We start from the raw sequence: 24784 nt of genomic DNA, 5'->3' as shown, positions 1-24784 counted from the left end.
GAAGCTCTGTTAAAAAAATATGAGCTCAACTCACAATCCAGTGGTAAGATTGTTCAGAGCACAGTTAAGTATGAAAGTGACTCATGATGAAGGTAGGACAATAAATGCTGAATGTTTTTGTTATATATTTCTTCATTTTTCATTTAGTTTTTTAGAATAGCCAAGTCCTGTGGAACATTTTTTTTGTAATACTGGAAATGTTCTATTCTACTTTGCAAGCACTTGAAATGCCCTATTGCAACTGAGATTTTTATGTTTTGTTTTCATAAATTTAAATGGAATTAGACACATATGGATAGCGGCTGCCATCTAGAATACTGCTACTTTAGTGCAGTGTTTACCTCTCTCTCTAACAAATCAAAAACCAGATAAACAAAAAAGAGGCATAAGTGAAAGAGAACTATTTAGTGGGAGAAACTTCAAAATGCCTTAGAAGTAATTTTATTCTATACAATGCAGGAAAGCAAACTTCTACGTAGTTATTCATTGCATCAGTGTGTGGATGGGATTTTTAAAAGCTGAAATGTTCAGCCAAATGAGTGCAAAGTTTATATCCACTTTGATTAGTTTAAACACTTTGGGCACCTTTTCAAAAAGAAGGCTATGAAAACAGTTGGCTATGACTTCATGCTGCTGTAATCTTCCATGGTCATTGGATACCAACCAAACAGACCTACTCAGGGCTTGGTCATCAATTTATTTTATATCACATAACTATGTGCTTTAAGAATTCTATTAATACTCAATATTGTTAATGGAAAAATGATCCTTGGGCTCAAATGTGAAGTCCATGCTTAAATACATCTTCTATGTTCTCATATACCATGAAACGTTTGGGATTCTTGAAGCATCAATAGAAAACACCACCCACAGAGAAGAAAAGGCACCCACACGTCAGTGTTTGGTAGCTATATTTTCTCTCTCTTAAAGGTTTGTTCTCACTCAAGGGAAGCTTAAAACTTAATATTTATAATTTTCACATTACCAAATAGATTTTGAGCAGAACTTCCTTTCCATTCTGGTACCTTCTTAACTGAAATGCTCATAGATAGAAATTACATGTATTTGAGCCATTGCTGAGTTTCATTGTGAGTCACACGCAACTTAAATCATTCATCATCTTAAAGAATATCTGTAGAAAGAAACAGATGTGTGTGGGAAGCTTCCAGGAAAGGAGACAAAAGATTTATTTACATATGTGTGCTTATAATAGCTCATCAATGAATTCATTGATTTATAATGGCAAATTTAAAACTTTCACAAATCCAACCTAAACTTTGGAAAGAAAACAGTAAAATTTTAGGTACTTACTGCTAATATTTGCTACTCACATTTTTTAACTTTAATTTTCATTTTGATACTTTGCTATTTTGTTGTGGTTAGGGTTATTGCAAAGTTTGTTATATTATTCATAAAATATATATTTCACAATATTAATATTTAGTGCCATTGTGTCAGAATTTTAATTCTGCAAATTATGCAAACAAATGATCTTAAAATATTTTAATTAATATGACAAACTGAAATTATGTATAATTATTCTAAATGGTGATAGTTGTCCTATACAGTACCATTTACATTACAGAAATCCTTTTTTAAGAATTTTATTTATGGGCTGGGGATGTAGCTCAAGTGGTAGCGCGCTCACCTGGCATGCGCGGGGGCGCTGGTTCGATCCTCAGCACCACATAAAAATAAGAAAATAAAGATGTTGTGTCCACCGAAAATTAAACAATAAATATTAAAAAATTATCTCTCTCTCTCTCTCTCTCTCTCTCTCTCTCTCTCTCTCTCTCTCCCCTCTCTTTAAACAAAAAATATTTATTTTTAATTTTTATTCTAATTTGTTATATATGACAGTAGAATGCATTCAATTCATATTACACATATGAAGCACAATTTTTCATATCTCTTGTTGTATACAAAGTATATTCATCCATTTGTGTCTTCATATATGTCCTTATGGTAATGATCTCCATCACATTCCACCTTCATTTCCACTCCCACAGCCCCCTCCCTTTCCCTCCCACCCCTTTGCCCTATCTAGAGTTGGTCTAATCTTCCCATGCTCCTCCTCCCAACCCCACTATGAATCAGCCTCCTTATATCAGAGAAAACATTTGGCATTTGTTTTGGGGGGATTGGCTGACTTCACTTAGCATTATATTCCCCAACTCCATCCATTTATCTGTATAAATTTTTTATACACTGTTTTCTCTAGTTCAATAGAGTATTTTACTAAAAAAAAATAAAAATATTTTACTATGTTTTTTATTACTAATATCACAAAACAGCAACTGACTGTAAATGCTTTTCCTTACTTATTAAAAAATTTTATCACTTTTTATATTTTACATTTTACTTCATAAACTTAAAACATTTGTAAATGTTTGGGTTTTTTATGATATTTTTATATACTTAATATCTCTCTCCCCTCTAAATATTAAGCTCCATTGGGGCAGGCATTTGGCTTGCTTTAGTCACATTTTATAATTGTGCTTCACTCTGGGCTTGGCATATGAAATTTATAAGTGAATAAGTAGCTACCATTTACCAAGCTCTGACTTAGTAAAAATGTTATTTTCAGATTTGGAAACTAACTACTACTCCTCCCTCCACAAGAAAATAGAGATAGCTCTATTCTAATGAAATGATAATAGAAACAATTATATGCTACATTTGCATCGCACAGTTTAAAAGATAATTTAATATATATTATCTGATTTCATAATCTCAGACTTCTGTGTAGTCAGTGAGGCCTGATGCGATTTTGGATAGTGTTTCCAATAGGAAATCATTTTGTGGGTCTTGTGGTTAAAAAATGGAAGCATTAGCATTCACACCAAAGTATTCTCCTTCTCAGGTGCCTTGCTCCATACTCACTGCCACTATAAACAGGAAACCTGCTTAATATTAACTACTACAATAAATGTATTCAGTCTGACAGAAAAAAATAAAAGTTCCCAGGAGAGACATAAAAAATACTCATTATATTACCTTATAATGTGATTGAGATTATTGATGAGTTCTGAATATTTTCTGCCTGTAAAGACTGATTTTGGGTGCAGCAGCAAGTGTCTATCACTAATTGTTCCAGCTTACCTATCAGCAAGTAGTAATATTATTCTGTATCTTTCATTAGACATCAGACACCTCAAGATGTTCTCAAGAGAACTTTAACCAGAGAGAGACAGACAGAGAGAGATTCATTATCCAAAACAGAGAGGTCTATAAATATCATTTTTTGGGAATAAGTATTTCAACACACACTAAGTACCTACATGCCAGACATTGTAATACTAATGGGTATAGACTACTAAATTAAAAGATTAGTCCTTGAGGAACCTTAAAATTTAGTGAGAAGATAATAATAAAAAGTGATAATAGATAATTGAATAGCTGAACTAGGAGAGAGAGAAAGACAGAGGGAGGGAGGAAGAGAGAGAGGGAGGGAGGGAAGGAGGAAGAGAGAGGGAGGGAGGGAAGGAGGAAGAGAGAGAGGGAAGGAGGGAGGGAGGAAGAGAGAGAGAGAAGGAGGAGGAGAGAAGAGGAGGAGGAGGAGAGAGGAGGAGGAGGAGGAGGAGGAGCAGGAGGGGGAGGAGGAGGAGGAGGAGAGGAAGAAGAGAGGAAACACAAAGAACCATTTTGATAAAGACAACCAAATAATATAAGGAGATGAACTTAACCTGAGTGAAAAATGCTTAATGAAACAAATTTGAATTGAGAAAAACTAGCCATGCGATATGTATGAAGGAACTGTGGTGGGAAGTATTTGCCATATTAAACAGTCTCCAGTTACTATAGGGGGGTTATGACCCAGGTGGTTGAGAAAAGAGTGAACAGATCCTACATAAGCAATTCATATCATTGTGCATCACTTAGGGTAACATGAACTCAGGTTTGTCATTGTGGAATTTAAATTACTATTGTTAATAGGACATGCATGGAAGCTTGGAGAGGAATTAAATGTTTGTACTTATTGTCTGAACAAAAGATGGTTTAAAAATTGGGAGAAACTACACAAACTAGAGATAGACTTTGAAGTTAAAATGCAATAACTTGGTCACAAGTAGGATATAAGAAGTCAGAGAAATTGAGTAATTAAAGATGACTCATAGGGTTTGGCTGCAGTAACTGGATGTGAGACCATTAACTATTGTTGTACATAATTATTAGACAGCTTTTTGTATAGTATTTGTAATGTTTTAGGTGGGAGGGAGAAAAAATAAGGGAGAAAGTTGAAGGAGGAAGAGACAGGAAGGGAGATGCAAAACTGGAAGACTAAAGATGGAAGGAAAAAAAGTAAAATACCAGAAGTCAAACATCCTGAGAAAACAGAAATATAATTCAGTGCACGTCTGGGGAATGGGTCTTTGTTATGAGAAGATATCTTTGTTTTGTTATAAAGGAAGAGATACTAAGAAATTGGAGTACTTAGGTTGGTGGAATTTGATTTAGAAAAATAAATAAATAAAAGTATCTCCAGTTGATGGCTTCTATTTTCTCCAAGAGTTGAAAACTATCTCCTAAGCAGAGAGTACAGATTGAAAGTAGTTGTAAGAAAATTGAAAACAGGCAAGATATGAAACTGATGGTAGTACAGGGTGTGAAGGCAATCTTTTGGAAAAAAAATGATCTATTAACTTGACAATATTGAATGACATTTTGACATCTTGGATTTTAAGTAAAACTAATTACTTAAGCCATACCATCTTTTCTATAATTGGTAGACTTTTCTGGCTCAAATTAAGCCTTTAAGGACATTTAGTTTCATCTAATATTGGGGATTCCCCCACCTCAAACATTTCAGAAAGCTTAAGAGCTGTTTGTCCTCTTGGAATTCCCAATTTAGCAAACAATTTTACATATTATTACATTATAATTTAACAGTTCTTCCTTATTTTATTACTTGTATATAAAATTAGAAGTTTGTTGGTTGTTTTTATAATAAAAGGGAAAAGATTTTCATGTAGGACAGTCCTAAGAAATTCTTTGTCTTTCAAATAAAAAACTTGTTATTCAAATGAATAACTTCTAATAGTTCAGACCTTTTTAATTCTATTTTTTAAAGAGAGAGAGAGAATTTTTAATATTTTTTTTCAGCTTTTGGTGGACACAACATCTTTATTTTGTTTTATGTGGTGCTGAGAATCAAACCCAGTGCCCTGCGCATGCCAGGCGAGCACGTTACTGCTTGAGCCACATCCCCAGCCCCTTTAATTCTATTTTAAAAACATGTTTTTTCTCTTTCCTGGAAAACTTCTTTTTCAGAAAGAATATCTTAATTGATTCTGTAGCAAATAGACTCAAAAGTCGTAAGACAAAAGAGTTTAAACCAATGAAAGTTTTATCTTTTCTTGCACTATGTATGTAGCAGTGGTCAGCAAGGTGACTCTGTCCATTTCAGTTCCGCAAGGTCTCAAACTGATTTGAGATTCTAGCAGCAATATTGGGAACACTAAAATTATTTAACAAAAGGCCTTTCTTTCTGTTTTAATTCCCTACTTACTTAGATGGGCTTGGAGGAAAAAGTACATGAGAATGTACAGCTCAAAACCTCTTATTTCTTGCTCGCTTTCTGGAGTAAATGGACTAAATTGAGTGGTGAAGAAATCTCCCTTAGAGAAAAGACTTCAAAGGTCATATTGTTTGCAAAATGGGTCACCCAGTGAATCTACCCATCAGGGCATTTATATGTTTTGTTTTACTTCATTTAAACTGTTTTGTTCTCTACCAGGTTAGGGGTAGGCTGGCTTTTCAAAAAAAAAAAAAAAAAACCACCATTCTTTTTAGATTTGTACAGTTTCATGTAATTTGCAAAAGTTCTTAATTAATTTGTTCTGATACCAGAACCTCAGACAAAGTACAATCTTCACATTTGTCCAGAACAGTCTTTTCTAATCCTGAGTAAACCATAATGCTAATCTCAGTAAGTCCATTCAATGTGGAATAACTCTAGGAAATTCCATTCACTTCCTGATTATTCCGGAACTAAGTAGAAGAGTATTTCTTCATTTAGATATTGATGACATATATAGTATTTCAATTGAAAAATATTGAATTCTCTGTCAGATCTCAAACAAAATCCCTGTGTCTTGTAAATTAAGAATTTTAATACCAGGGCTGCCTGGTCAATTATATAAGCAACTTAGGTCAGACAGTCTGGTATACATTTTGGGGGGAGAACTGGTGGAATAAATTGCAGAACAGATGTCACACAAGCTTCCAAAATGATGGTCTGCTTGTGGCAGAATAACATATTTTTTATTTACTCACAATATGTTTGAAAATCACTATACTGAAAATATGCAACCAATTTTATAGTATCTGATACTCTTTAGCTTTTACATCTACTAGTTGTTTACTCCTAAAATAAAAATGAAATAAAATGCATGTTTCAGCAGCTGTTTTCTACATAATACAAAAATGGGACTCTGCAAAGAGAGATTCGCGTTTTTATTTCCTTTAGTTTGCCAAAATAGCAGTGTAACATACAAAAAAATTCCATATTCCTTGAAAGTCATTTAATTCTTAAAACTGCCTGTAAATCAAACAGATTAGTTCAACATTTATCAGGGTTTTACTACAGAGAAAAACTCTTCCTTATAGTATCACTTGCATGTGTAATTTCAGAGGATGAGATATACAACTACTGTGAATATAAAGTGACTTCTGATATTTCTTGCATCGTCTATAAGAGAATGTTGCTGATAAATTAAATATAGAATTGACCACAGTTCATTTTTTTTTTTAAAGAGAGAGTGAGAGAGACGGAGAGAGAGAGAGAGAGAGAGAGAGAGAGAGAGAGAGAGAGAGAGAGAGAGAGAATTTTTTTTTAATATTTATTTATTTTTTCTTAGTTATCGGCGGACACAACATCTTTGTTGGTATGTAGTGCTGAGGATCGAACCCGGGCCGCACGCATGCCAGGCGAGCGCGCTACCACTTGAGCCACATCCCCAGCCCCAAGTTCATTTTTAATTTATGAGGTTATATATAAATAATTGTTAATGCATTTAATTAAATTAATATGCTATAAGTTATCATGTAACTCAGAAGTTTGCTTTGTTTTGAGATCAGATGTCATGATTTGAGACCCAAGATAATTTAATATGCCACTTCAACAAAATTGTGGTTGTTCCCATCGGAAGCTGAAGTTGTCTAGAACTATTCAATAACACTGTTCAAGGTAGAGCAGAAGGCAGCATTAATGACAATGAATTGACAAACTCTTCCCATTGGATTATCTTCCTTCTCTGATTCATCGTTGTGCTACTACCTGTAAAACTTTGTGTAATTTCATGAGAAAAGAGTACAATATAATAGCTCATCTTCCTTAAGCAAGAAATAAGCTTCAGCTACAACTTGCAAAATGAAGTTTCTTTACAAAATATACATTACATATTTTATAAATGACATTTGAATTCTGAGGTTGAATCATTCAAAGGAATTAGAAAATTAGTTTTTCATAAATTGTTGGGATCCCAGAAAACATACATAGGCACAAACATGAATATCCAACATAGATAAACATATATTTATTCTTACTAACACTAGATTCTTTCATGTCCAGGAGGATGATTCTGAGCTCCACCATGAAATATCAAGTCAAGTGTTTCCAAAGCACATTTGAAATATGATAATTATGATAAGGAAGTTGCAGTAATTTAATACATAATTCCCAGAGGATCTTTGGTTGCATAATTAGGATAGCTTTACATTAGATTTCTACTAAATCAACTCTTTGAATAAAATTACGAGAATTTAAATATATGTGTGTGCATCCATAGGCAGTACATTACTGAACATTGTTTTCTGTTCATCCTTTCTAATTATGCGTTTTACAACTCTTTCAAGCTTGATCACCTGATGAAGAGAAAGTGAAGTTAGATTTGGCTCCTTAGAGGCCTAAAACATACCTACTGATAAAGAAAAATAACAAATTCACTTTACAATTGAAACAGTCCTCCTCAACACTTTCTCTGTTTTGACTGTTTTCATCAGAGACTATGATACAGAAGATCACCATGCTTTCTCTAAAAATGTGAAGGTCAGCACACAAAGTGAGGTTTCAAGGCAAATCATGTTTTGAATATTAAAGATCAGTGCCAAGTTCTAAAAGTGATATGTATGATGATGTTCTATGCTATTCAAACCTCTCTATCTGGTATCATATCTTTAAAATAATGCATGCTGTCATAAATTTGTAGCAAATTTCTCCATGGTCAATACTATTTCTAAAATAAATTTCTAGGTGTCAGTTTAATGTTCTGAGCAATCTATCTGCAATGGATTGCCCAATGTCATGTTATCATTCCTTAATATACAGGTCCTGATTCATGGTTGTGAGACTTCACAATCTTTTGACTTCACAATTTTGTGAAAGCAGTTCAATAGTAACCATGCTTTGAATTTTGATCATTTTCTGGGCAAGCTGTATGTGGTCCTATACTCTGTCATGATGCTGGGTTGCAGGATTCCAGCCCACACTGGACTTCTAGTCAACTACCTAATTATTTGCAGAGACAGTACCCTACACTGTGCTGTGTTGCTAAGCTATGATGTTCTGTAGCTTAGGTGTATTAAATGCATTTTCAGCTTACTATGTTTTCAATTGAGGATGAGTTTATAAGGAGAAAATTGCAGCATCTCTACATTTTTTTAAAGAAGAATTTACATTTATGGGTCAGTCTTTGACATTTTGAATGAAACAACTCTTTGCTTGTCTGTCTCTATGACTCTCAGGAGAAAATGCATATTTAAGAGATTGAATATTAGCCTGGGGAGCTAAGTAATTGAATCCCAAACTGTACTTCAGGCCAACGTGGTGATTAATTTCTAGAAGAATTCACACTGAAGCCTTTGATGCTGCTGCATCAAGACATACACAATAGAAATATTTGTATAAATGTCATTAAATTAAAATGTAAACGTGATATTTAGTATTGAAAAACAAAAAAATATTTTAGATATTCCTAAAACAGGTTAAGATAGGGGTAGGGAAGAAACAGAACATGAAATAAATCATATTTTCAAGTTATTAAATGGAGAAACAACAAAGTAAATCTATAAATGTTGCAATCACATTTCCATACTTTGCCTTAATTTTAGAATGAAAATAAACATTTGTTTGCACTTATAAATTAAAACCTATTTCACATATATACACTATAACTGAAAAAGAAAGCATTTAATTTATAGCATATAAATAAAACAGTAAGTAGTTAATATGGCACTGAGGAAGAAGATAAAAAGAAGTCAATTGTAGGTTTAAAAAGTATATCAAGGGTTTAAAATTAGATATGCAGAGGAAACTTTTTGAATTTAATTTAGCATCTGGTTGAAGTTGTTGCAGCTAAATGTTTAACGATGGCAAACACATTTCAAGAGGGAAAAAAAGTTTATTTGGAATGAGAGAAACAGCCCAAAGGCTGAAAATCATCTATTATTTAGCTGGGGTTTGACTGAGTTTTTATTGCTAACAAACATATTGTGTTGAAAGTTTCATCCTTAGTGAGGTATGAATCTAAATCTAAGAGGATTGTTTCCCTGCCCTAAATTTTTGTTCTAGTTATCATTTTTGCTTTAGGAGAATGAAAAGGGATATTTGAGTATATCATGGTACAGCAAGAAAATCATAGGAAAACCACTGTTCTGATATCAGTTCAATCACTACCTTGCCAGGTGATCTTGGGGAAGGGAAGCCAACTGGATCCTTCTGAGCCTGTTTCCTATTTTCATAAAATGAAAGTAATGTTCTCTTTCCAGCTTACTTCAAAGGATCATTTTGGGAGCAAATGAGCTGATGGAACATGAACAATTTCTGTAAACTAGAAACTGTTCAATAAATAAAAGCTATTATCTTCTGCCAAACTAACCAAACTTGGACCAGAAAGTGGAGGGGCTTCCATGATGCTATGGAACCAACCAGAGATTCATTGAAGTCCCATTTCTGGGCTGGCTAAGAGTAGCATTTCCACTTCATATGATTATTTCAAGATCTGCTAATTTACTCTACTCCTGCCTCAGAGAATCAACTTCAATATGTACTTTGATTACCACTAGATATTTTTAGGAAATGAGATCTTCAAGGACTTTCTTTCCCTGAAAATATGATAAATTCAAACTTTCTTTGTTATGTGCTAGAATTAATAAAAATCAATCATGAGTCCAAAACTCAAGTTTATACCTAGTTCATCAGTTGACCAAATTCTCACAAGTCTAAAAATATGCTTAAATGAACACAATTCAACATACTTTTAGAATTTGTTTAGTAATGGGTTATTTTTCTCAGAGACTTTATAAAAGGATGATGACTTTGATCTTATTTTTTGGAAAGTAACAAGAGTTGATATATGCAATAGGCCTTAGAAATTATCATTTATAAAGATACAATCTGTTTTTAAAAGACAAGTTATGCCTACTCATAAAACTAGTAAGACTGTGTCTAGGTATATTATCTGGTTTAACTAAAATTACTAAATACCAAGTACCGAGCTTCAGATTAATACCAGAAATTTAGAGGTGACTAAGACTCATTCTGTTACCTACTTATAGCACAGTACACACCTTAAACTCCTGTATCCGAAATCCTAATTTAAATTGGGACATCTCTGTTCCTTCTTTTAAAAATTATGATACTGATATATGCCTTTCTTTCATCACTAGGTTACCATAAGAATAAAAAATAAATCACAGAAAGTGAGTAGGTTTATATTACTTTGTAACTTGTAAGGCATTTTACAAATAAAAGTTCTATTCTGAGTCAATCAAGTGTTTCATTAGCAGAATTTAGATGGATTCACAAATTTAGTGAATTTTCTTAGTGTTAACAGTTTTATCTGCCATATCAATGAAAGTTGTATACTAATATCAATAAAATGCTGTTCTTATTTTCCTCCTTCCATATTTTCCTCCTTCCATATTTGAGGATCTTCTCCTTTCAATCACATAGCATTCAACTTTTATTAACACTAATTTGTAACTAGTTTCCATGGTTTTAATCAACTGAATTAATATGCACAGGCTGTTAGGCAGTTTCTATTAATTATATTCTCAAGCCCGTCTACTGAAACCGTTTTAAAATGTAAGGTCGGTAATGAACATATGAGCCATGTGTTTTCAGGCTGGGAGGAAAGGGTGACTTCCTAATTAGAACCCAGGAGGAGGAAACTCAGAAAGTACTATTTTGCATTTATACAAAGTTTCCAAAGAAAATTTAGAAAGTCATTATTTAAATTTATGGACAGAAGAATCTCCAGTCCTTAAAGTTTTGCTATCATCATCAGGGTGTTAAAGGGAAAAAAATGTTAGAATGGAAATTGTGTATGAATATTGTTCCTTGGAAATTTTTACTCAATTCAGATTTCTGGTGTGCCAGATGATGCTTGATTTATTATAATTTCTGTCAAATTATGCATTCCCATTCTTGAAAGAGCCCTCAGACTAACCTGTATGTCTTTCTTATATTCTACAAGAAAGGTTCTGGTGAGGAGCTAGTTCAGACTCTGTTCAAAACCAGTCCTGAGGCAGATGTTACCTCACTTATGGGGACGTCATTTTCTTCTTCCTGCTGTCAGTGGGGGTGGAGTGAGATGGGAAGTGGGGAGGCTGACAAGTGACTAATGTTTTATGTTATACAGTTTTGAGTCTGACTACTGAAATCTCCCTCCATATATTACTACTATGAGAGAGAGAGAGAGAGAGAGAGAGAGAGAGAGAGAGAGAGAGAGAGAACCAGAGCAGTAATTTGTTTTTAATGAATAAGTAGGAACACACAGTGACACTGATGATTAAAATGCAGAAATTTATTTTGCTTATATAAACACTACTTTATTGACAATCCAAATAGATTGCCTAATGTAGCCATTACTGAATCCGAAAATTACTTAGTTCAGCAGTAAAGTCAAGAATAAGAACAATACCATTTTGTCTTAGGGCTAAACTGCATCTGGGGATATGGATAGGAGAGTAATGAGAAAAGAGAAATTCACTTTTTCATCCTGACTTTAGATGAGTTAGAGACACACAAATTCCATTAATCCAGGATTCTCATTTTGGTATATGAGATAGAAGAGAGTATTGCCCAACGAATGATTAGGGTTTTTTTTTTCTTTTCAATTTTCATTTGAAAGAATATATTGAAATTTTCTTTATTTACCATGTACCAGTTATTCTTTTATGTGTTCTCACATCACTTGATCATCATTTGATTATTTGTCCCATGTATAAACATGATAATATCAACTTGCAAATGAAGGAAGTGCAGTATATTCATCCACTGATTCAACAAATGTTAATAAAATTTCTAGAATATGTTAGCCATGGCTCTGAATATTGGTGTGCACTACAGAGAAAACATGCTGCAATTTTGTTTTTTTATGAGCTTTAATTCTTAATGGAAGAAATTTACATCCTCTGAGGGGAGCTTAGATAATGAATGAGATTCCCCAGCATTACACAGGTGATAAGAGAGCTGGAATTTCAGCCTAAGCCTTTTTTCTCAAAGTTTACTGCTGCTTTCATAATATGATACTAAAGTTTATGTCAGAAAAATGCATTGCCTTTCAGGTTTCCCAGGTTTACTTGACTGAATATCATCTCTTAGTTTCCATCTTGTTTTAGTCATCCATTTGCACTAAAGCAGCCATATTAATAATCATGTTTCCTTTCTCTGGGGGAATAGAGATCTTAGTCGAAATCTGGAGGAGGTAAAAAGAAATCTGAAAGTGCCAAAATACAATGAAAAGTCTAATACAAATGAAAGAAAGAAACCCAAAAGACAAAATCACAAGTTCCTATCACTAAAAGCATTACTTAGGGTTAAAGTGGATTAATAATATATATAGGAAGAATATCAGCATTGTTCATGTCGGGGATAATATTGATCTCATATCATAGCCTGTGAATATTCATTTGGCTAAATGGTCAGATGTTTTAATAAAAATCAATTATGTACTAATTGCAGATATGGCTTTCATGAGCATCTATAAGAAATGACTTCCTAAGGCTAGATACAATTTTGGAGTGAAGGAAAACATCTCAAGACAATAACTAAAATAAGAAAAATTTACTCCAGAGCTTTCTTGCAAAGTGGATAAGAATTCTAACCAAGACACACTAGAAAATTGAATTGCAGGAAGGTTAGACCACATTATACAACCCAAACCACATAATGAGACAAGTGGCAGAACTCAAATTACTTAATAGTCACACTCTACTTTAATCACTTGACAGAAATCCATGAGTTACTCAGTCCTGCTTAGAATGCTCATCATTATAGGACAGTAGGGAAGCTCCAAGTTAGAGTCCAAAGTATCCTCGCTGTCTACTTCCTTCCCCTTTCACCTTCTTAATTAAGATTTAGCAGGAATTTCATAGTTTATGAAGATCTAGCTTCTATACCAACTCAGTTTTGTCTTTTGTTTTCCCTGTAAATTTTAATGTTGTTTTATCTATATTTGTTCTAATTGGCATGAAATAATTCCTTCAAGTCTTTGAGTCCATGTTAAACTGAAGGAACATAAGGAGACATTCATTATGTTTTCACCAATCCAAAAGTAGTCTAGCAAGAAGTCTAACAAGGTACCTAGACCCAACAGCTCATTCACATTACAACACACTCTTGTGTTGTAAAAACTAAAATGTGCTATTGTGAAAGCAAAGATAACTTCTCATTCATTCCATGATGTTTAACGTAATATAGAGTCCTTGTTAATGCCCAACCTATTGGGAGCTTTCCTATGGGCCTTCTAATAGCACATATGGTGTTAGTGACCATATTACCATACAAACTTCTTTCTGGATCTGTCTGGCCATGTCCTTTAACACCAATGTGGATCATTAAAATATTTAGGGTATTTAATCAAATTATTTCTCCCTGGTCCTCACACCTCTAATAATCTACTTGTGTTGAATATAATGGTTATTTTGGTGTTGGGTAGGTAGAAACTAGTGCTATGAATATTTCTGTACAAAACATAAACAAGTGTGAATGTATTCTGCACTTTAAAAAGCTTGTAGTATGTACGCATAATTCCAAGGGCCCTAGCATAATTTAGGTCAAACTTGTAAGGTCATCCAACTCCATAGGCTAGTTTCTTGAATCAGTAGGTTTGAGAGAGACCTCATATAATTTAAAGTTAGACTTCTCCCTGGGATTAGATGTAAAAAATTGTGGATGAATGAGATACTTTGGTATGTACAAGTCTGTACTTCTATGCCAAGTATATTTTATTGTTTATTAACTGCTGATAAAAATTCTAAATAAGACAACCATTCAGGGCTACATTTATGGTATGGATAGAATAAGGGTTTTTTTCCAAATTTTCATTGAATTTCCGATACATAGTAATTATTGAATAAAAGCTGATTGCTTTTATAGTTATTGTTACATGCCATATTAGTTTCCTAGGACTGCTATAATGAATTACCATAAACTGAGTCCTTTAGAACAACTGAAATTCATTATTACCTAGTTACAGAGGGTAGACATCAAAAATCAAGGTGTTGAAAGGGTGATACACCTTCTGAGGTCTCCTTTTCCCGTAAGATTTGCAGCCAGTCTTTGGCATTCTTTGGCTTGTGACAGCATAAGTCCAATCTCTCTCCCATCTTCACATGGACTTCTCCCCTATGTCTTGGATAGATGTCCAAATTTCTGCCTTCTCAGACACCAGTCATAAGGACACCTACTTAATTCAGGATGACCTCATCTTATACATTTGCAAAACTCAGTTTCTAAATACGGTCACATACACAGTTTATGATGAACATGAATTTGGGGGGAGAGCTACTTTTCAATCCAGTGTACATACAAAGTTGTATCATTATTTAGTGTTTAATGATTTCAAAGATATGACCATAAGTTAATGAAATATTTACTAATCAAGATCTATAAAATCCAAATAGTCATTATTCATCCATGAATACTTTATGAGATATACTGTACAATAGAGTTGCAATCCCACAAATATTATTCTTTTTTCTTTAAAATTTTCCTTACAACCTATTTATAACTCTCTCAAGAATAATCTGAATTTTTCAATCATATGAATTTGTGATACAAAATTACTCAACTTGCTTTTTTATGTAATTCAACAGCCAAGACTCTGAATATCTTTATTAACAAACTACTTTACTGAATTTAGACAACATTTCAAGAAGTACTACTTAAGAACTCAAAAATAAGACATTGAAGAATTTTGGAAGCAACTCTTAATATTTGCCTACCTACCTATCCACTCTATTTCTCTCATCTTGAGACAGTAGGCACGGACAGTAGTTCGTTATGTTGCCTTTGTATTTTTCTCTATGATTACAAAACATCTTGAATAAATTTCATTTGCTTTTAAAAATAGAATCAACACAGACATATAACTTTGCAAGTCACTTTTTTCTATACAGAATAGTAATGGTCAAGTTGGTACAGGTAAATCTTCCTCATTTCATTTTTAATAGCTACCATTTATACCATAGAGTTATATATTGTAACTAAATAAATTTTCCTAGTCTAAATGAACAACTAATTAATGAATATTCAAATTGTTTTTGTTTTTGTTTTGTTTTGTTTTAAGATTGAACCCAGGAAAGTGCCATTGGGTTAAAACACTGAACCACATCCCCCGCCCTTTGTTTATTTTTTATTTTGAAGCAGGGTCTCAATAACTTGATTAGGGCCTCACTAAATTACTGAGGCTGGCCTTCAATCTGCAATCCTCCTACCTTAGCCTTCCGAGGCACTGGGAGTATAGGCATGGGCCATCATGCCTGGTTCAAGTTGTTTTAAAATTTTATTTTACCAATAAAACTTGACAAAACTATTACAATATAGATTATTTACATGATATTTTTAGACCAAAATTCAATACCCCCACTCTCAAATTCTAACGTTTAGCAGATTCTTCCAGATAAGTTCTGAATCATTTTTGTCAACCCATAAGTTCCATTCCATCTTCATAAGATAAAGAATACACAAAAAGTTCTTTTGACCTTCCAAAAAAGTCTGTTATATTGTTCAAATATGTAACTAATCTCCCAACATAACTGATTTGAACAGTACACAGCTAGTTTAATGTTTAATGTCACTATAATGAAAATGAATCTATTTACCTGAACAGTACAATTAAGATATTCTGAATTGAATATCCAGTCACATTTCGAATTCTTTCAAAGTAGTGGCAATTTTTTGTCCATTATTATCTCCTCTACCTACTATAGTTATCATTTGTATGAAATACTCAAAAAAATAACTGAAGATAAGGTTAATATTCATGTTGTTTTCTAATATTCTGTTATTCAAACTTTATTGCACATTAGTCTGGATCCTATGAACGACATAACAGAAATGTTTTTTAAAAGGCCTTCGCAATTCTCACAGCCAAATTAATGGTTGCATCTTTTGTCCTCACTGTTCCAACAACTAGCTACTTACACCTTCATTAAGTATTCTGTTTCACGGCTTCTTTGGCACCTATTTCTCATCTTTGTTGCCTAATTTCCCAGACATTTTTTGTCTTTTTTGCTAGTTGCTCTTTTCTATATTTGTTCTTGTGGTCTTGAAACTTAAGCATTTCTGTTTTCTACGCTGTGTACCTAGAGTACACCCAGGCCATGGAATTAAGCACTACTATATTATATACGCTGATAGCACTCAATCCTGTTGTTTTTTTTGCTTTTTTTGTTTTGTTTTGTTTTTTGAGGTCTCTCTTCTGAGCTGTAAACTCACAGTTAGTCACAGTAAGAAAAAAATACAGATTCATTAGCTTAAACAACATGAGAGCTTTAAGTTTTCCCTATTTTACTGAGATATACATATGGAACAAAGCATGACACCATGAATCAGACCTGACAGGATTAAAAACTTTATGATTAACTTTAATTTTTCTTTATAATTAGACACAAAGTGATTGCTGAAGATCCTGCACTGCATTCAAGTGCCCAACAAAATGAAGAGTTGATAGGTGGTGTGACCATACAAGTTATTGTCCAAGTTGAGACGGTATTGAAAGCAAAAAGGGAAACATTCATAATTAAGACTAAAATCAGACTTATCTTTCCCATCAAAGTCAGAAAACAGTCTTCCTAGTGCTAGAGAAAGGGGCAGGTGTCCACTGGTATCACTTTTTAAAATCTTTTCCAAAATGTTCACCCAGAAGCTTCTGAATATTATTCATTAGTAAAAATGGTATTATTGCATGACCACTTCTCACGTTAATAGCAGTAATAGTGGTTCCTTTGTTTTAATTGAATACACTTTTTAAAAATTTGGGTAAATTACAACAAAATAAGTTCTGATAGAAAGAAAAAAAGACTGGAAAATAAGAACTTTACAATATACATATAGACATTCAATTGTATATACATATAGACATATTCAATTCCTTCATTATGATGTCTGATAATAGTCTAAAATTCAAGGTGTTAAAATGAAAACCATTGTTTTCTCCTTTCTTACAAACCCAAACCCACATAAAATTTTGCACCATTCAGTAAGTATAAAGGATAATATACACCCAATCATACAGCCTGAAAATCTAGGTATACTCTTAAGATCGGTGCCTTTCCATTGGTTTCCACATCTAATTCCTCAGCAAATTCTATTCAATCTTCAAGATCTTGCTTGAATTTGAAGTTTTGTCTAGATTTAGTCATCTCCTCAAAGCAAGCCCTACTCTTCATCTTCTCAGAAGCACAAGTGGTCTTTACAAACTGGATTATAGTATTTCTCTTCTTAAAGCTTTTTGATGACTTTCTATTAGACCTAGAATGAAATCCAAACTCTGCAATTTGTCTGCCCTATACAATGCTCTGTTCAATTATCCTTTCTTTCAATCTTTTGATTTTTCCTTGTTCCTTAATGAAAACTTTAATTATTTTTCTGTTTTATTCTCCTTTTTTGTTTGTCTTCACTCAAGGATCTTATATATTTTAAGCATAAACTCGATTACCTTTACCCTTGTATCCCAGCATTTCCCATGGTGAACAGAAAAGAGTAGGCATCAATAAAGATCTGTTAAATGAATGAATAAATCTCCTAGCCATCTTAAAAGCAAACAAGGGATCACTTATCTCAAAATAGAACCAAAAGTGTGTAGAAATTCTTTCCACGTTACTAGAAAAATAAAACTGAGAACTGATATCAATAACATTTCCCCCCCCCAATCTATCCAAAGTTCCCTTACAACTGCTTCTTTAACAGCTAGAATGGACCACAGTTTTCCCTCTTTTCTTTAAACATCAGGAGAACATCATTAATGTTTAATATTTGAGTGCAGGCCAAGGTTTCTGTTTGTAAGTCTCAGGGGGAAAGAATTTTGATAATTGAATGATTTCCGGCAGGGAAGCACATTCCCAAATCCACATGCACTCATGTCTGTCCCTGTCTCCACTGCCAAGACGCTTATTTATTCTGTGTCTGGGGCTTTCCAGTTTAAATAAGTCCTTCTGCCTCATTACTGTGTCCACTTGTATTTGGTGTACCAATTATTTTCTCATTGATTCCATGCCATGGTGTGTTACTTGAGGAGTATGTCTTGCAGCTCACATAAGTTCCAAGGTGTCTGTGAGCATTGTACCACAGAGTATTAAATAATTTTTCTTGTTGTGGACTCAAGCTTAAAATAAGATTTTAGGCTATTTATGATCAGCAGCTGAAAAGCTTCCGTCGTCAGCAAAATTCAAAGTAGCAAAAGCACACTGAGAAGATTCCATTATTGCTTCTCCTTGTTTTACGGCCTTAAAAATTGTTTATTTTGTGTTGTTTGAAAAGGGTTGAGTTAGTAAATATACTTGCCTAGATACTTTTTCAAGTGCAGCAATTGCCAAGCCCTATATTTCTTTGTTCCCAATACACTGACTTTTCCTTTCTTCTTAAATCTTTTAAGCCATCTGAAAAAGATGCAGTTAATAAGCTGCCATTGATGATTCTGGTTTGGGTTTCAGCAGTTGAATATTTTGCAGTGTGTGCACCTTGGAACAATTTAACTGATTGCACATAAGAAGAAAACGATGCCATCATTACAGTATTTTAAAAATATTATGTTTATGGTTGTTGCAAAACATAAACAGAAGCCTTAATGTTTTATCAAAAGTTTTATGCAATAATGAGACATGCAAGATCCACAGAGCATTAGAGGAAAGGAAGATGAAATTAACTGAGAGTTACCAAAAAGCAATGACCATGATAATAACTTACATTTATTTAGTACTTACTTTGCCAGACACTATTCTGAGTGCATGATATGGACTAAGTAGTTTAATTCTCATAAACCCTATGGATTCTAGTTATATAAGGGAGGTTGTTATTATCCTTATTTTACACATGAAGAAATGAAGCACAAAGGACATAAGCAGTAGCCCAAAATCAAACCAATCGTAAGGGGCAAAGACAGGCTTTGAATATAGACGTGGTAGCTCCACTGCTGCCCACTGCAGACCTAGGGAGTTGAAAAGTTACATATTAAACTGTTTTCTGATTAAGATGATTAAGAAGCTATTAGTAGAAATACATTCTGTTCCAAGACACCCAGTGGATGCCTGGAACTACCAATGGTATCCAAGCACTATAAACGAGCATTGCAGTACCACAACAGCACATCTGCTGACCCAGATAGCTGCTAAGCAACTAAAGAGCAGGTAATATATACAGTGTAGAGAAGCAGATAAAGGGGTGATTTTTGTTCTAGATGGGAAGGAACAAGTGGGACAGAACAAGCACAGCTTAAAACTTGTAAATTTGAACTTTCCACTTAATATTTTCAGACTGCAATTTACTGCAGATAAATGAAACCTTGGAAGGAGAAACTGTGGATAAAGGGGGGGACTACTGTGCTTTTGAGCAGATTTTCCAGCTGGAATGATGCATCAGGAGTACTACAAGTCTCTTCAGTATTCGCCAGCAAAAAACAAATACTTGGGCTCGGGTTGTAGCTCAGTGGTAGAACTCTGAGTTCTATCCTCAGCACCATATAAAAATAAATAAATAAAATGAAAGTATTGTGTCAATCTACAACTAAAAAGATATTTTTTAAAAAAAACAAATACTTGCAATAACAACATTTATTTATATTGTTATTTGGACACAGAAGCAAGATTGTTCAGGTTTGGTCACTAGCTGTACAACTGATGAGCCACCTAATCTCAGTTTGCCTCTGTTTTCTCATCTGTAATTTGGGATAATTGCAAGCCTACCTCACAGGATGGTTTTGAAAGTTAAAAGCCTTGGTACACATAGAAGCACAGAGGATCCAACAGCCCATCATAAAGTTACGTTTAAGTTGCACTGTTACTCCTAAAGATTTTGTTCATCAGTTGGAAACTTTAAAGCATCAAAATCATTACTACATCTATATATACAAGTTAGCTTCGGCAACTTTAATCATCAGTTTTTAAAGAATGTAGTGCAAGACAGGCAACGGCCTGAAATCCCAGCAGCTTGGGAGGCTGAGGCAGAAAGATCGAGTGTTCAAAGACAGTCTCAGCAAAAATGAAGTGCTAAGCAACTCACTAAGAACCTGTCTCTAAATGAAATACAAAATAGGGCTGGGGATGTAGCTCAGTGGGTGAGTGCCCCTGAGTTCAATCCCTGGTACCCCCACCTCCAAAAAAAAAAGTATAGTACATATCCTTTAAATGTTGGGTACCAAAGAGAAAGTTTAACTAAATAGTTTATTTTCACCCATTGCTGGGCTTCACTTAACCTAGAACCAACTGAGTCAGAGATACAGCCAGACCCGCTAACAAGAAAAACATGTAAGATGTGATTCCTAATGGGATTACAGTTCCTTGAGTCTGTCTGAATTCTACAGGGAACATATTACTTAGTAATAAAATTTAAGATTCTTTCATTATTGTTTCAGTCAATTTAGGATAAACCCTTCACGTTTAGTTTTGACTCTGTGTAGGTTACTTGTCATTAGGCATGATACAGCACTTCCCCCAAAGTCTCCAGTGAAAGGAACTGGCAGTTTTCCTAATGACTCTTCCTTTGTCTCATGTACCTTCCATGTTGTGCCTTTGCCTTTTCCTTTTGCATTTTTTTTTCTTGGCTGGAGTCATGACCTAATTTTTTATTTCATTTTTCTGTGTAATAACTTTTTCAAGGTTCATGCTCCCTCATTACTCCACCCCCATACAGGGAAAGACCTCAAAGCTGGCCAGCTGATTGCCTAACCATCTTGGAGTCCAGGTTAGCTGAAAGTCTCCAACACTCAGGTGAATGAATGTATAATGGGAAATCAGGAAGGACACAAATGTCTGGCTTTGCAGTTTTTAGCTACATTCACGTAATCCTAGCATAATTTTAAAGGATCCCTTACAAATTCTATATGAAGTACAAATTCAAAAGAATATGTAGATGTCTCCCAGTAGTTTTCCATGTGAAAATATTTTGTTTGAAATTTAGTACTGAAGAGTATCTGGAGTTAATAAAAAGGAAAATTTATTCTGTCCAGATGAATGAATTTAAAACCAAATTTTCTTACTGAAGAATAACAGACTATATGATCTTTTGGAAGCAATGCTAAATAGATCCAGGGGTTTTAAAAATATATATGTTATGACTAGATGAATTTTCTTGCATATTAAACATTTAAGCAGCAAACCAAAATTCAAACTTTTTTATCATATATGGTAGTTAATTTAAAATTCACTTGAATGGGTAGATTTCTTGATATTCCTTTATGCCTTTTACGATGTGTTGTAACCAGACTGTTAGAATTGTTAACATTCTGTTTCAGAATGCTCTTATGTCTTAAGAATATGAGAAAAAGAAAAAGAAAGTATACTTTAAAAAGAGAAAACAGAAAATAGCCCATTTTCTTGAACACTTTCTATAATATGTAAGCATATATATTATGTGATTATTCAAATACAGAATTCAGTAATCATTTTTAAGCCCACACTTTATACTGCTTACTTTCAGATATAGAGTCAGAGCATAGATATCAAACTGTATTCTTTGATCTAAGCATACCCTTCTCTATTCTGCTTTGACCACAGATGTACAGCCCATGGGTATAGCTATGTGATGCCAGCACAGAAAACATTTTTTATCAAAAACACATTTGAAAAATCTTTTTCACAAAATCTAAGCACAATAACTTTAGGGACAAACGAAGGATTTTGAGATAGAGTTCCTATGTGCTGAAAGTATTTCTAAAGACAATATTTGAAAGGCCATCCTGAGAGTGTATGTTTAAGTGTATGGCTTGAAGACAGGTTTTACTTGCAGAGGCATCCTTTCCTTTCAAGGACTGTCAAAGAGAAAGTTTCTTTGGCACATTCTTTCACTTATTTTTTCATTACATAAAATTCATTAAGTGCCTGTGTGAGTGTATTTGGTTCCAACCATTGAGGAGCAGTCAGAGGGAAAGTGGGGAATAGTCAAGTAACCTATACAATTTCTTTTACGGAGTATGGCCATTGCTGTAATAGGGAAATAAACCAAGAAGAAAATATAGAGCAAGGAAACCACAGACAGTGGAGTCTCATAAACATGGGTTCAAATCATCTCTTGGACATATCTGGTCTCAGAGGATTTTTAGGAGAATTAAAAGAAACAGTGAGTGATGGATGCCTGAGACATTGTGGACACTCATTGCATAGAAGCTATTATTCTCAGCATTTTGGGAAAACTGAAATGGGCAGACATTATTTTTTTTTCATTTTGAAAGGAAAACTTCTCACTTATTGACCAGATTTAGAAAATCAGTAAAAATGAAAGTGTAGATCAAAAGAAAAATTACAGATAATGAATGCAATGCATGATGCAGTTTTTAGATTTGGATTGAGTTCGAAGCCCCCTTGATCCCAATAGTACCCCTAATGCACTTTATACAACCCTTTATCAGTGCCTGTCTTCTTATTCATGAAAATTTCTGTGTATGGTGGGAACCTTTCATGAACTGGTGTTTCCTCAGAGGAAGCAACACACACTTTCCATTCATCCTTGTGCTCTCATTGTTAGCTTTATAGCAGGTTCCCAATTACATCTGTATTTGTTGAATTCTAAAAAGAAATGTGGTAATTTTTTTTGTACTTGGAGATGAACCCAGAGCTACTTTACCATTGAGCTACATCCCCAATCCTTTTGTTTTTTGGTTTTAAATTTTTTATCTTAAGTAAGGTCTCACTAAGTTGATTAGAGCCTTGCTAAATTGCTAAGGCTGGCCTTGAACTTACAATCCTCCTGCCTCAGCTTCCCCAGCCGCTTACACTCGATTACAGGAGTGCACTAAAGAAGAAATGTGGTAAATTCTTAATCCTGCAGTCCTTTTAGAATTGTTATTTAGATACCTTCAGTGCTTCTCACTTAAGGAAGATAACAATAAAAGTATCCTTAACTTTTAAAAAATATTTGTATTCATGAAAGTCTGGGGGTTTCTTTTAAACTTTTTACATTTTAAATTATGTTTAAATTTTTATATATTTAAGATAATTTTAAAATTAAATTTATCATTCATTTTCCTCTTAAATTAGTTGAGGGCATCATCACAAGAATATTTTTTTCATCAAGGCTAAATTAATGTCATACTTAAGAAAGAAATATACATTTGAAACTACGTATTTAAAATAAAACAAAAAATAATTGAATAAGCACTAATGAATATCTTTTTAAAACATCAAGTTTAAAACTCAAAATTACTATCCTAACTTATTTACGTAACTAGAATAAAAATTCCCATGTTAGCAGGCAAGACCCTTAAACACTGAATTGTTAAGTGGAGCATGTGGGCACAACTACCTTAGCATGACTAAGATACAGTAAGTAATATTTTAAATAAGAGTCACATTTATTTTTCTTTCATAGAACAATCACACTACATCTGCTGTGGCTTCATGAATCAGAGACACAGGCTCCTTTTATCTTGCTCCTCTGCCATTATCAACACAGAATTTTTACATCTTGTTCCAACTGGCTGCTCCAACGCTTGCCATCATGTTTACATTCCAGTCACAGAAAAGAGAAACAAATGGGGGCAAGGAGGCCAGCCTTCCCTCAAGACTACCAACAAAGTTTGCACACCTTTCATCTCACATCCCAATGCCCCACTTTTCATTTTTCACCTAGCTGCAAGGGAATCTCGGAAAATTATCTTTCATGAACAATAAAGGAAAGAAAAGCTAAAATTCAAAAGAGTCTCAAAAGAATGAAAGAGGAATCAGATATTAGAAGATAGCTGGGAATGCCTCCTGCATCAGTATAAGAGGAATTTTTACATTGAATTTGCATCATTGATTTAATTCTTGCCTTTTAAACAACCCCAAATCATCATTGTATTAAATTTGCAGAGAAAGTATACATGACTCATATCATCCTAAATAAATACTAGCTATTATGTAATGTGAGTTTAATAATCCAATATTTGAGTCTAGACATTTATCAAAATTCTACCCTGCATTGTGAAATAGTAGTCCACATAGCTAACAGATAGTGAAAATTTTACTTACTCCTTTAATTTCACCACATCTTTTTGAAATAAGTTACTATCGTTGCAAAAATAAGACAAAAAGATAAAGGACCACGTATATATTTTTTCTATTTTAAATATAAATGCTAAGAATACTCAATACTTGCATTTTCTTAATATAGGAGATGCTGAACATGTAAATGAGTAAATTGATGACTGACAACACAAAGCTTACCTAGAGGGGCATGAATATTTAAATGGTTGTTTTTCCTTGGAATGAACCATTTTATTTCATGTTGTTTCTAGTGATCAAAACATTCCTGACACTTCTCCTGAAGCTGTCTGTGACACAGTCCTTTGAAATGTTTAATGAT

The sequence above is a fragment of the Spermophilus citellus genome (genome assembly GCF_964194105.1).
Source record: "Spermophilus citellus genome assembly, chromosome: 12".
Classification (NCBI taxonomy): domain Eukaryota; kingdom Metazoa; phylum Chordata; class Mammalia; order Rodentia; family Sciuridae; genus Spermophilus; species Spermophilus citellus.
This window is presented reverse-complemented; position numbering follows the sequence as displayed.